We start from the raw sequence: 14,733 nt of genomic DNA, 5'->3' as shown, positions 1-14,733 counted from the left end.
CTGTGGCGCGCGCGCGCTCGCTCTCGCTCTCTCGCGCTCGCTCGCTCGCCATCGCGCGCGCGCCCTCCCTCTTCTCTGTCTCCCGCGCGCGCCCCCCCGCGCACGGCCCCCCGCGCTCACCCCCTCACTCCCCCCCCCCCCCTCCCTGTCGCCATACCCCCACTCACCTCCCCCCCCCCCCCCCCCCCCACCTACAAAACCCCACCCCCCACCCCCCATCTCCGAGGCCCTAAACTGCCTAAGGAAAGATTAGTCTGGGATGGGAAATTACACCCCATTGCCCTCATGTGAGTCCTTTTTATGAGATTATCCGCACCTCATCTTCCAGCACCCATCGCTCGATTCACCTTACTCACCTCTTACTCATTTAGGAGGGGGGGGAAGGGGGGGGCGGGATTACTCACCACATGGAGTTTTGATTGTGAATTGATGGTATTGTGTGGTTATGGTGTCTTTTAATTGGCTTGGCAGTGTGGTTTATTTTATAGGAGGGTCTTTGTTGTCTGTTTGTGTTTTTGTTTTCTTTGTTGTTGTTGGTTATGGTTTATTTATTTGTTTGTGTTTTTTGTGTATGTTCAAGTTTATTTTGTTTGGTTTTTCATTCTCTCTCATTCTCTTCTTTCGGTTTGTCTGTCTGTCTGTTTTGTTTCCGTCTCTCTCTCTCTCTCTCTCTCTCTCTCTCTCTCTCTCTCTCTCTCTCTCTCTCTCTCTCTCTCTCTCTCTCTCTCTCTCTCTCTCTCTCCCTCTCTCTGTCTCTATTTATCTATCTATCTCTATCTCTCTCTATCTATCTCTCCCTCTTACATTCATTTCCTTTCCTCTCCCCTTCCCTTTCCCTTTCCCTTTCCTTCTCCTCTCCCTCTCTCTCTCCCTTTCTTTCTCTCTTTCTCTCTCAATATCTCCCTCTCCCTCCCTCAGCCTCTAACTCATCCTATCCCTCTCCCTCTATTTCACTATCTCTCACTCTCTTTGCTTTCCTCAGTAATCCCCCAAATTTTTCGTCCCTTTCTCCTACACTTCCCTCTCCATAATTCCGCCTTTTGTTGCGTAGGAAGAAACCAAGAGAAGCGAAGCGAAATGTAATCCAGGGGTCTCGCCGAATTTTTCAGTAATGAAAAGCAAAAAGAATTTGGCATAGCGGCCCGTGTGAATATCCACTTTTTATATATTATTATATATATATGTATATATATATATATATATATATATATATATATATATATATATTTATTTATTTATACCCTAATCAGAATATAAATAACTTCCAAACACAGACACACTAACGTTCAAACGCAAATAAAATTACTTAGAGGGAAGACAAACGTGCGCGGATCATCGCTCGTCTACGCGACGTAACCCTGTGTTAGTTCTGCTCTTGATACATGAGGGTCGCGTAGTGGAGAATGTGCCATGCGTGTTTATGCATATATTATCGTCACCGTGAGAGATTTTCTCAGGGATTTTCCTATGCAGAGTAATGCAAACTATCGAATCACCTGTCTAGCACTATGATGAATTACGTGATTTATGAAGTAAGGTAATTCAAAGTCTTTTTTTTTCTAAACCATCTGCCGAAAACTTTCTCCGCGGGATCTCTGGAGAGTGTAACGTTGATCTCCTCTCCCTCCCCTCCCCCTCCCCCCCTCTCTCTCTGTGGCGTTACGGAGGTGTGACGGCGTCGCAAGAGAGTAGGAGGAACACCCTTTTCCTTGTGACGTGTGTGAGGTTCTTAATGACTGAGGTTCATGGCAAGAATTATTGCTTATCTTGAAAAAGGAGAGTTGTGTTATCTTCTTCCGGCTCTCTTTCTATTCTCTTCTCATCTCTTCTCGTCTCTCTTTCTGTCTCTGTCTCTCTTTCTCTAATTCCTCTCTCTCTCTCTCTTCTTACGTCTCCTGCCTCTCCCTCCTCCTTCTTCTCTTCTCTTCCCCCTTCTCTCTCTCTCTCTCTCCATTCCCCGCAGTCTCTCTTCTCTCTCATCCTCTCCTCTTCCCTCAACCTCTCTCCTCCCTCTCTCTCTCTCTCTCTCTCTCTTCGCCCTCCCTCTCCTTCACTCCCTCATCTCCGCTCACCCCTCCCCTCATTCCGCTCCCCCCGCCAAGCCCTCCCCTCCCCTCCCTCCTTCCCATCTCTACATCCCTCCCTCCCCCCTCACTCTCTCCCTCCCTCCCCCACTTCCTCTCCCTCCATCCCTGCTTCCTTCTCCATCTCTCTCTAGCTCTCTTTTGCAAGTCATTCACAACGGTATTGCATAGAGACCGCACCTTCAATCTAATTTTACCCTTATTTAGTCTATAAAACACATCATTCGCATTTCGTAATCAGCGATTTTCCCCCGATAATAAGGTTTGCAAAGTAGCAAAGAGTTGCATTTGTGACAGTCATGCTATGTGAGTTAATTAAGGTGTTCTGCTTTCGTTGTTCAAATGTGATGTTTCGGTTTTCTCTCTCTTTTCCTTTCACGATCTCTCTCTCTCTCTCTCTCTCTCTCTCTCTCTCTCTCTCTCTCTCTCTCTCTCTCTCTCTCTCTCTCTCTCTCTCTCTCTCTCTCTACCGTTCTTTTTCACTATGTATTTCTCTCTCTCTCTCTCTGACTCTCTCTGTCTCACCCTTTTTCCCTATCAATGTATTTCTCTCTCTCTCTCTCTCTCTCTCTCTCTCACTCTCTTTCTCGCCCTTTTTCCCTATCAATGTATTTCTCTTTCTCTATGTATGTATCTCTCTCTCTCTCTCTCTCTTTCTTTCTCTCTCTCTCTCTCTCTCTCTCTCTCTCTCTCTCTCTCTCTCCCTCTCTCTCTCTCGCTACCTCTCTTCCGCTCTCTCTTCTTCTCTCTCTCTCTCTCTCTCTCTCTCTCTCTCTCTCTCTCTCTCCTTCTCTCTCTCTCTCTCACTCTCTCTCTTCTCTGTTTTGCGCTCTCTCTCTCCTCTCTCTCTCCGCCCGTTCTCTCTCCTCTCTCTCTCACCGGGTTGGTCTCTCTCTCTCCCTCTCTCTCTCTCTCTTCTCTCTCTCTCTCTCGCTCTCTCTCTCTCTCTCTCTCTCTCTCTCTCTCTCTCTCTCTCTCTCTCTCTCTCTCTCTCTCTCTCTCTCTCTCTCTCTCTCTCTCTCTCTCTCTCTCTCTCTCTCTCTCTCTCACTCCCCCTCTCTCTGCACCCCTCTCGCTTCTCTAATCCATTATTTAAACAAATGCTGGAGAGAAAAAAAAGATCTGCTAAATCCTAGTCCATTTTATAAGTGGCTGACGTAAGCGACCAAAATTTAACCTCATCTACGGAACTTCCAGCAGTGACTCACCTAACCTCACTGTAGAACTTCACTGTTAAATCGTGCCATTAGCAGAGCCTTCACTGCCGCTACGCACTGTCGAGACGAATGAATTAGCAGCGAGATAAAACGTTTAGTTATGCTTAACGGGTTGGGATTCTTTTGTATGGCATAGAAGTAGGATTTTTTTTTCTCTCTCTATTTTTTGCTTCGTTTTTTTTTTCTTGATCTTGTTTTTTTGTTTTTTGTTTTTCTTTCTTTCTTTTTTTTGTTGAGAAATGTATAGATACATGGGTATACGGAAACACAAACACACATGCACACGTACAAACACACACACACACACACACACACACAACAACCCCCACACCTCAACCCCCACTTACCATCCCCCCCACACACACACTTCACGGTCACCAGCACACCATCACAAAGCGCAGCGCCGTCATTGCACTTTCACCATTACATCACAGCGCTGTTATCAGAAGTCTTCTCAGATCAGGTGGGGGATAGTGGGGGGGTGGGGGGGAGGGGGAAGGGGGAGGATGAGGGTGTTGGGAGGGATGGATAAGGGTGGGGGAGGGGGGATAGTGGGGGTGTTGGGAGGGATGGATAAGGGTTGTGGGAGGGTGGCGAAGGGTGGGGTAGGGGGAGAGGGAGGATGAGGGTGTTGGGAGGGATGGATAAGGGTGGGGGAGGAGGAGGGGGAGGATGACGAAGGGTGGGGGAGGGGAGTAAGGGTGGGAGGATCGACCTCTTTAGGTGAATGTTTTCGTATCTGTCTCGCGTGTTTGTGAGTGAGTGTGTGTGTGTGTGTGTGTGTGTGTGTGTGTGTGTGTACACATCATTTTGTCTACATGTGCTTGTATGTATGTAGGTGCCCATGTACATGTACACACACACACACACACACAGTGATCCGACTTTAGTAATATCTACATTCTGGTGCCTTTATGGTCGCGTTACTTCTCAGTATCTCTTTGGCCTTCTTTCTCTCTTTCTATCTCTCTTCCTCCCTCTCTCTCTCTCTCCTTCTCTTTCTCTCTCTCTCTCTCTCTCTCTCTCCCTCTCTTCAGAATCTCTTTGGCCCTCTCAATCTCTCTCTCCATCTCTGAAATCTTCGCTATCTCCTCCTCATCCCTCTCTCCGCTCGGGGGGGCAGAGGCGAGGGCAGAAGAGAGGCGAGCGGCCAGGCTCCTCGCTTCCTTCTCTCTCACTCTCTCTCGGCTCTCTTCTTTCTCACTCTCTCTCTTCTCCCTCTCTCTATCTCCGTCCTCTTCCCTCTCTTTTTCTCTCTCCTTCTCTCTCTCTCTCTCTCTCCCCCTTCCTCTCTCTCCCCTCCTCTCTCTCTCTCTCGCTCTCTCTCTCTCTCTCTCTCTCTCTCTCTCTCTCTCTCTCTCTCTCTCTCTCTCTCTCTCTCTCTCTCTCTCTCTCTCTCTCTCTCTCTCTCTTTCTCTCTCTCTCCCACACAATCAATTTTCCGCGCACATTGTCTCATAGGGACAATACCTTGTTTAGCCTCTTTTTAAAAATTTAATAGTTTACCCTATGATTTTTGTTTTCCTTACGGCAGGTCACGTTTTTTGTTTCCCTTCAAGTAAACTCCTCTTATGAGTTTCCATTGTTAAGGAAAGCAAAAGATAAACAAGGGCAGTACGTCCAGAGGGGAGGGAAGAAGGGAGAGGGGAGAGTGAGAATGAAAAGAAAATAAAGTAAAGAACGCGTATGGTTAGAATGGAGAAGGGGAGGGGATGGAGGGAGAAGGAGAGGGAAAGGATGTAGAATGGGAGGGGAAGGAGAGGAGAGGGAGAGGGAGAGCAGAGGGGGAGGGGAAGGAGAGGGAGAGGGAGAAGGAGAGGAGAGGGAGAGGGGGAAAGGAGGGGAAAGGGAGAAGGAGATAGGAACTGTAGGGACTATTGATCCTAAAATGTCATTTCCGTTTTCTGTTGGGAAGGGGAGACTCTTCTGATATATGTAGAAAAAAAAAATATTTGAGTGGAATGGGCTGACAAGTTGAAAAATTTATGTGCATGTGGTAGTGCTTTCTTGTGCTTTTTTCTTTTTTTTCTCTCTCTCTCGCTCCCTATCTATATCTTTATACATCTATCTATCTTTTTTTTCCCTTTCTATCCCTCTTCTTCTTATTCTCTTTCCTCCCTCCCCCTTAATTTTCTCTCCTTCTTTCCTTCCCCCGCGCACTCCCTGCCCTTCCAATCTCCCGATCCTTCCTAATCCCTGTCTATTTCCCCAGACGCGGGAAATAATAGCTCGAAGATGGTAGCAATTAGCGGCACATCATGGCGGTTACACGTTCAGCGGATCTGTTGACTGGCGTGGCTGTTTTTTGTTGTTGTTTTTTTTGCTATGATTTTTTGTCTTTTGTGTGTGTGAGTAGAGATATATGGATGGGCAGAGACACACGTACACACGAATGTACTACACAAACACGCACAGCACACATAACACACACACACACGCGCGCACACACACACACACACACACACACACACACACACACACACACACACACACACACACACACACACATACACACACACACACACACACACAGCACGTACGCGCGCTGGCTACAACATCACACATACACACACATACACACACACACACACACACACACAACACACACACAACACACACACACAACACCACACACAACACCACAAGCACACACACACACACACACACACACACACACACACACACACACACACACACACACACACATACACACACACACATACACACACACACACACACATACACACACACACACACTAACTAACCTTTTTGTTTGTTGAATGTTGAATGACGTTTTCTATAGAGAATAGCTTTTAGCAGTAACTAATATTTTCTTTTTAAGTGGTCCGATAAAGAAATGATGATAATTAATTGATAAATAAGTAAATACATCTCATCCGTAACTAGAAACAAAGATATTGTGATTAAGAAGAAAAAAAAATATCATGTAGATTGATAGACTGATATATAAATAGATTCACATCGCTTGTTCTAAAGCGGAAAATATATTGCGAGTTAAAAAAAAAAACAAAAAAAAAAAAAACGCATCGACTGTGACGTAACGCCGCCATGACAGTCGCGGCGTCTCACTCTGAGAAAATATGCCGTTTTCGGACACCGACCGCCCGTAACGCCCGTTTTGCTTTATCAGTCGCGATTTCTTAGAACGGACATTTGGATGCAGAGTCCGGATAAAATAGATATCCGGAAATATTGAAATATTGCATTCGTCGTGAAGAGTAGAGAATCGGTCCGGGTTTGGGTGACGTGTTTCAATGTCTGACCGTGGCTTTGGTTTATTTTTTTGTTGTTTTTAGTTGTTTTTTTACGTTATTGTGTTTGTTCTTTGATTTTGTGTGTTTTTTTGTTAGCTTTATCTGTACTATTATTATTTTTTTGTTTTTTGTCTTTGGTTCTCTCTCTCTCTCTCTCTCTCTCTCTCTCTCTCTCTCTCTCTCTCTCTCTCTCTCTCTCTCTCTCTCTCTCTCTCTCTCTCTCTCTCTCTCTCGGTCTATCTACCCATCCAACTGTCTGTATGTCTGTCTATCTATTTGTTTGTCTGTTGGTATTTCTATATATCTATATATCTAGCTATCTCATTCTTTCTCCCTTTCTCTTCCTCTCCCTCTCTCCCTCCTGGTCTTCATTTTTCATATAAAATTTTCTTCCTTCTTTCACTTAATCTTCCAATAAATATTTGCATGTTTTTTTAGAATGACAAAATGCTCTGGTACGTTACGTAACTATGCCTGAAAAAAAGTGTCAAGCTTAAACTCAAAATATTTTAAAAAGTTAAGAAAAGATAAAATACCCGCATGCCAGATAAGATTCAATTCTCTCTATATATCATTTAAAGAATATGTGTAAATTGCACTCTCTTGATTTCTCAAAAAAAGAATGGATGTCAGCGTTTAGAATAAAGAATAGATGTTTGCACGAACACGAATTTGCTGACTCTTGCTGAATTTACGTTTTCACTGAGGCCTCAAGTTCCACTACTGATTTCTGAGGAAGCTTGTAATTTCGTGTGTGAAGTTCTCTCTCTGTCTTTGTCTCTCTCTCTCGCTCTCGCTCTTTCTTTCTCTGTCTCTGTTTTTTTTTCTTTCTCTCTCTCTCTCTCTCTCTCTCTCTCTCTCTCTCTCTCTCTCTCTCTCTCTCTCTCCTCCTCTCTCTCTCTCTCTTTCTCTCTCTCTTTCTCTTCTTCCCTCTCTCTCTCTCTCTTCTCTCCTCTCTCTCGCTCTCTGTGATCAGTCTTATATAACTCTCTCTCTCTCTCTCTCACGCTCTCTCTCTCTCTCCTCTCTCGCTCTCTCTCTATCCCTCTATCTTCTCTTTCTCTCTCTCTCACTCTCTCGTGTCTCTCTCTCTCTCTTTTCTCTCTCTCTCTCTCTTCTATCTCTCTCTCTCTCTCTCTCTCTCTGATCTGTCTCTGTCTCTGTCTCTCTCTCTGTTCTCTCTCTGGTTCTCTCTCTTCCTCTCTCTCTCTCTCTCTCTCTCTCTCTCTCTCTCTCACTCTCTCTCTCTTTACTCTCTCTCTGGTCTCTCAAGTCTCTCTTCCCTCCCTTCTCTCTCTCGTCTCTCTCACTCTCTCTCTCTCTTTCTCTCTCTCTCTCTCTCTTTTTTTTTCTCTCTCTCTCCCTTTTCTCTCTTTCTCTCCCTCTCTCTCTCTCGTCTCTCTCTCTCTCTTCTCTCCCTCTATTGTCTTTCTTTTTTTCGTCTCTCTCTCTCACTCTCGCTTCTCTCTCTATCCCTCGTCTCTCTCTCTATCTCTCGTCTCTCTTTCTCTCTCTCGTCTCTCTCGCTCGCTCTCTCTCTCATTCTTCTCTCTCTATCTCACTTCTCTCTCTTTATCTCTCGCCTCTCTCTCTCTATCTCTCGTCTCTCTTGTCTTCCGGGCTCTGTTCTCTCTCTCTGTCTCTCTCTTCTCTCTTTCCCACTCTCTCTCTCTCTCTCTCTCTCTTTTCCTAAACTTTCCTCTACCATCCTCCTCTCTCCTCTCTCCCTCCTCCTCGGTCTTCCCTCTCTCTCTATCTCTCCTCTCTCTCTCTCTCTCTCTTCTCTATTCTCTCTCTCTTATCTCTTCTCCTCTTCTATTGCTCTCTCTCTTTCTCTATTTCTCTTCTCTGCTCTCTCTCTCTGCTTTCTCTCTCTCTCTCTCGTCTACTATCTCTTCTCTCTACTCTCTCTCTCCGCCTCTCTCTCTCCTCTCTCTATCTCTCTATCTAATCCCTCTCTCTCTCTCTTTCTCTCTTCTGACTCTTCTCTCTCTCTCTCTTCTCTCTACTCATCTCTATCTCTCTCTCTATCTCTCTCTCTCTCGCTCTCTCTCTTCATCTGTTACTGTCCTCTGTCTCTGTCTCTCTCTCTGTCTCTCTCTGTCTATCTCTTTCTCTATATCTCTCTCTCTCTCTCTCTCTCTCTCTCCGCTCTCTCTCTCTCTCTCTCTCTCTCTCTGTCTATCTCTGTCTCTTCTCCCTCCATCTCTCTCTCTCTCTCTCTCTCTCTCTCTCCCTTTTGTCTCTCTCTCTCTCTCTCCCTTCTGTCTCTCTCTCTTCTCTTCTTTCTCTCTCTCTCTCACTCTCTCTCTCTCTATCTTCTCACTCTTATTCTCTCTTCTTCTCATCTCTCTCTCTCTCTCTCTCACTCTCTCTCCTCTCTACTCTCTCCTTTTCCCCCCGCTCACTATCCCTCTTCTCTCTCTCTCTCTTTCTCTCTCTTCTCTCTCTTCTCTCACTTCGCTCTCTCTCTCTCTCTCTCTCTCTCTCTCTCTCTCTCTCTCTCTCTCTCTCTCTCTGTCTGTCTCTGTCTCTGTCTCTCTCTCTCTCTCTCTCTCTCTCTCTCTCTCTCTCTCTCTCTCTCTCTCTCTTTTCCTATACTTTCCCTCTACCATCCTCTCCTCTCCTTTGTCTGTCTGTTTCTTTCCTTCTCGCTCATTCTCACTCTGTCTCTCTCGCTGCCTCTCCTTCCTCCATGTACGTACGTATGTAGATATGTATACACGCAGGCACATAAGAATGTATGTATGTCTGTACGTAAGAGTGCTCCTGAAAAAAAGAACATAGAAAAAAAGAAAGAAAGAAAAAAAGAAAAAGAAAAAAAAGAAAAAAGAAAAAAAGAAGAAAAAAAAAATATATATGACTCGGGTCGTTGACAGCTATAAGTACCAGAATGTATTCCTTTGACTGCCTTAACGCGGTGGCGACTTAAAAGGGAAGCTGAGAAAGAGAATTGTCAGTTTTATTTCTGTATGTGTCCGAAGATATGTTTTTTTTTTTTTTTTTTTTTTTTTTTTTTTTTTTTTTTTTACTGTTGTGACTAAATTTGTATGTTTTATGTGATATCTCTCTCTCCCTCTCATTAACTCTACTATCTCTGCTAATCGCTCTGTCTTCTCTCTCTCTTTCTCTCTCTCTCCTGTTCTCTCTGTCTCCTCTTACTCCTCTCTCTCTCCATTCTCTCTTCTAACTTTCCTTCTCTCTCCATACCACTCTACTCTCATCCTCTCTGACTCTCATCTCCTCGTCTCTCTCTCTCTCCCTCATTCCTCCATCTCTCTCTGTGTGTGATCTGTGTGTCTCTCTCTCTCTCCTCTCTCTTCTCTCCTCTCTCCTCTCTGTTTCTCTGTGTCTCTCTCTCTCTCTCTCTCTCTCTCTCTCTCTCTCTCTCTCTCTCTCTCTCTCTCTCTCTCTCTCTCTCTCTCTCTCTCTCTCTCTCTCTCTCTCTCTCTCTCTCTCTCTCTCTGTCCCCTTATCCCCGTCTTCATCGGCAGATAATCACCTCCACTATTGTCTTTGGACGTTGCTCGTTAATGTTGACGACTGATATTTTCGTCTCTCGAATGTGGGTCGCGCCTTGGAGATCGCTGGGCATCTTTCACTGTTTTTCTTTCGTTATTTTTCGATTTGTTTTCCGTTTTTTTTTTTTTTTTTTTTTTTTTTAGGGTGGTGATATATGCAACTATGAGATTGCATATAATACATGATAATATAACAAGGAAGAGACGGAGGGAGTGGGGTGGGCAAGGTGGCTTGGTTGAGTGTGATTATTTTGTATATATGAATATTTGTGTGTGTGTGTGATTGTGGTTGGGTCGGTGGATGGTTTGGTTAGGTGGGGTTGATTTTCTTTCATTATCATTTTTATTTTAGAATAATATCTATACAGCTACTTTGAAAATGGGGGAGATTGATTTTCTCATAAGAGAAAAGAACTCGTGTCTGGATTAAAAAAAAAAACAAAAAAACAAACAAACTATATTCAACAGTCCTTCCTCGGTTATCAGTTCACTCGTCTATTTCTCCCATCCCAATATATCTTTCTATTTATCCTGTCTACTTCTTTCTCCCCAGTTCTCTTGTCTATTTCTCTCTCTCTCTCTCCCCACCCCCCAGTACACCCCCACCCCCCTATTTCGCCTTTCTCCCCAGTTCTCCCTTTATTTTTCTCTCTCGTAGTCCCCCCCCCCCCCATACCAAATCACACATTACACGATCGAGCTAATGACGTCATCATTAGCAGGGGTAGTAGCTGTCTTTAACTGACTTGGAGGTTCATCAGACACGAAGGTTCACACGAAGGTTCACACGTACATATAGACAAGGAGACAGGGATGAAGGTTTACCTAGAGGTTCGCACTCATATGCTGACAAGTAAACAAACACGGAGGTTCACGCGTACATGCAGACAAGTAGACAGACACGGAGGTTTACACTGAGGTTCGAACGTACATGCAGACAAGTACACAGACATGGAAAGTCACACTTATATGCAGACAAGAATTCTGACGCGAAGGTTTACACGTTCATGGAAACAGGAACAGACTTACACGAAAGTCCACACATACATGGAAACAAAAACAGAGACTCACACGAAAATCCAAACGTACATGGAAACAGGAACAGAGACTCACACGAAAGTCCTCACGTACATGGACACAGAAAGAGACTCACACGAAAGTCCACACGTACATGGAAACAGAAACAGAGACTCACACGAAAGTCCACACGTACATGGAAACAGAAACAGACTCACACGAAAGTCCACACGTACATGGACACAGAAACAGAGACTCACACGAAAGTCCACACGTACATGGACACAGAAACAGAGACTCACACGAAAGTCCACACGTACATGGACACAGAAACAGAGACTCACACGAAAATCCTCACGTACATGGAAACAGAAACAGACTCACACGAAAATCCACACGTACATGGAAACAGACACACACACACACACACACACACGTACATGGAAACAAAAACAAAGACTCACACGAAAGTCCACACATACCTGGAAACAGACACACACACACACACACACACACACACACACACACACACACACAAACAAACACGGATATCCACACATACAAACAAACAGACACGGAGGCTTAACACGGAGATGTTTGTTACGTCGCCTCGGCCGCCCTCTCGCTCTCCCAAGTCACGTCGCCGCTGTTACTGGGCACCTCCGAGCATTTAATCCCCTGCAAAAGCTGGACTGGATTTCACGTGGATTATTCTGTCCATCGGTTGGATATCGGTTGAGCGCCGATTTTCACGCTACGAGGGGCTTGTAGTTCGGATGTGCTTGTAGCTCTGGCGTACTGCACGTTGTTGTGGTTGATATTTTGGGGTGTTCGTGGTGGTGGTGGTGGGGGTGGGGGTGGGGGTGGGGATGGGGGAGGGGGAGGGGGAGGTGGATGGGAAGATTTTTTGCGTTCTTTTTTTGTTTATTTGTTTATTCTGAAGACTGACCTTGGATATGTGTTTGTTATGCTTGAAAAAGTGATAGGGTCGGTCGTTTATTTTTGTTTCATTTGTTTGTTATCTTTGATGTTCTTTATTACTGTTTTGTTTCTTGGTCGAATTTTATGTGTCTATTTTTCGTCATTTATTTACCTTTGTAGCATAAAGGACGTGTGTAGTCCCCAGGGAGCTCCACCTACTAATAAGGGTGCCTTAATTAAGGGCCAAGGTCCCTCCCTATGAAGCGCTCTCTCTCTCTCTCTCTCTCTCTCTCTCTCTCTCTCTCTCTCTCTCTCTCTCTCTCTCTCTCTCTCTCTCTCTCTCTCTCTCTCTCTCTCTCTCTCTCTCTCTCCACTTGTAATCATGATTTCGGGGGGAACCTGACCTTGTCTCAGTGGGATCTTCCGTAAGATTATTATGAATAAGTTAATAAATAAATAAAAACCCTTTTGGAAGATTAAAAAAGAAAGAACAAGATAGGCTAGCAAAAGACCAGTACAAGATTCCGTAAGAGGGTAAGATAAAAGGGGAAATTGTAGTAGAAGGTAGAAAACGAAGTATAAAAGGTAAGTAGAAGAACCACGAGGTTGCACATAATACATGATAATATAACAAATAATAACATATAATAAAAATAACATGTAACAAAATATAACAAAAAATAACATGTAATTTTCCACAGTCCACTCCTGTCTTGAATAAATACTGCCAATGCTGAGATTTTCTCTCTTTGTGCAGGTTTCTAAGCTGGTGCTTCCGGCCTCTTGGTAGTGGCCTTTTCTTAAGTAATTGCCAGAGGACGAGGGGAAAAAACGCCCGGAATACAGCTATACGACAAATGTACTTTTTAGGGACACATACAAATATCCTCTGGAGGTCGTGACGTCACGCGTATGACGCAATAAGTCATATAAGATACATTATAAATAGTTAAATACAGTGAGAAACAACATACATTAGAAAGATGAAATACATCACAAAAGTATTGCAAATAGATAAAACAAAATAAAAACACTCCCTCAATATTCGGAGTAGAAAAAATAAAAGCGAAACAAACAAAACAGTCTGACTGTCAGGAAGCGTATTCCGTATGTAGGCCTATTTATGTACATTTTTTTTTATTGGGAGGTAAATGGACAGTAGGCACCCTCTTGATCACGTACGTATCCATACACGAAAAATACAAGCACATAGAAACATATACATATATATTTTTTCTTTTCTTTTCTTTTTTTTTGCCTTAACCGTAAATAATTATTCTTACATGCAGGCTCCTAAATGCACAAGGGGATACGTACAATATCACAGAGCTACACACACACACACATACACACACACACACACACACACACACACATACACACACACACACTATCTAAGAAGGGGGGATGCCTAGTATGTCATGCTACACCTTGTTACTTTACAATCTAAGATTAAATCTGTTGTATGTTCGTTGTGCTCTGAGGCGGTTAAATATATGGAACCTCTTTCTTCTACTTTTCTTTATTTTGTGTTTGTTTTTATGGCTATATATGTTGTATTCTGGGTCTTGTTAGTTGTAGTTCTATTTTGCTTGCAGAATTATTATCATTATTGTTATTATCATTGTTGTTATTATTGTTATTCATATAATAATGATAATAACAATAAAGATAATGATGATAATGATAACAGTAACAATGACAATAGCAATACAAATTAGAATACTGATAATGATAAAAATAATAATAATGATAGTTACTATTATCATTATCATTGTTGTTGTCGATATTATTATCATTATGTTATGGTTAATAATTCATCTTTGAGGCGATCTCTATAACTCTAAATAATGTATTTTGAACTCAAACGCATAGTTTTTTCTTTTCTTTCTTTCTTCCTTTCTTTCAGTTTATTCAATTCTTTCTTTTATTATTTCGTTCGTTCTTTCTTTCAACTTCTATATTTTTTCTTACATTCTTTAATTTTTTTTTATTAAGTCTTGATTCATTCTTCCATTATTTCTTCTTTCTTTTTTTGTGCCGAAGGAAATACCATCTTTCTTTCAACTAATTTTTTTCTTCCATTCTTTCATTTTTTATTAAATCTTGATTCATTCTTCTTCCTTTCCTTTTTCTTTTTTGTGCCGAAGGAAATACCATCTTTCATTTAACTTATATGTTTTTTCTTCCATCCATTCATTTTTTTTTAAATTTTAACTCATTATTCCATTATTTCTTCTTTCTTTCTTTCTTCTTTTTTTCCTTTTTTTTGCTGAAGGAAATGCCATCTTCAGCGAGCAGCGAATGCCTTACTTTCTCCTTCCCGTTTGGCATTTAGTGGTTAACATTTTTCTTATTTTTGTTGCTCTTTTCCCTTCCGTCTTTGGGGTTTTGTTTTGCTCTTTGCCTGCTCAAAGATGGCACTGATAAGTTGAGGTGCATTATTATAATGACGATGCAGTGCTTGCAGTTGCTTGTGTTTTGCATAAATTGGAGCACCAGTTTACGCACGACTGTGGTAACACACGTTGGAACTCTCGAGAGTCGTTACGTAATAACGACCCAGTTACTCTTAATAACAAAATTAAAACAAAAAAGGAATAACAAATATCTTCATCCTCTTAGACTAAAAAACATAAAGACATCCGTTAACAGAGGTCGGTGTGATGAACGGTAATAACAGGAGGTTGGTTGGATG

The 14,733-nt window shown here is 43.0% G+C and overlaps 1 protein-coding gene across 3 annotated transcripts in view; it reads left to right on the top strand.

Moving 5' to 3' along the window:
• LOC122250185 (uncharacterized) overlaps positions 1 to 14,733 on the top strand; it is a 413,508-nt gene that overhangs the window by 333,643 nt on the left and 65,132 nt on the right. The gene's annotated exons all lie outside the window — the stretch shown is intronic.

Source organism: Penaeus japonicus, unplaced genomic scaffold, assembly GCF_977035675.1.
Source record: "Penaeus japonicus unplaced genomic scaffold, GWHDUDI00000001_assembly GWHDUDI00000018, whole genome shotgun sequence".
In the NCBI taxonomy this organism is placed as follows: domain Eukaryota; kingdom Metazoa; phylum Arthropoda; class Malacostraca; order Decapoda; family Penaeidae; genus Penaeus; species Penaeus japonicus.
Note: the sequence above shows the minus strand (reverse complement) of the source record. Positions and strands in the feature narration are given on the sequence as shown.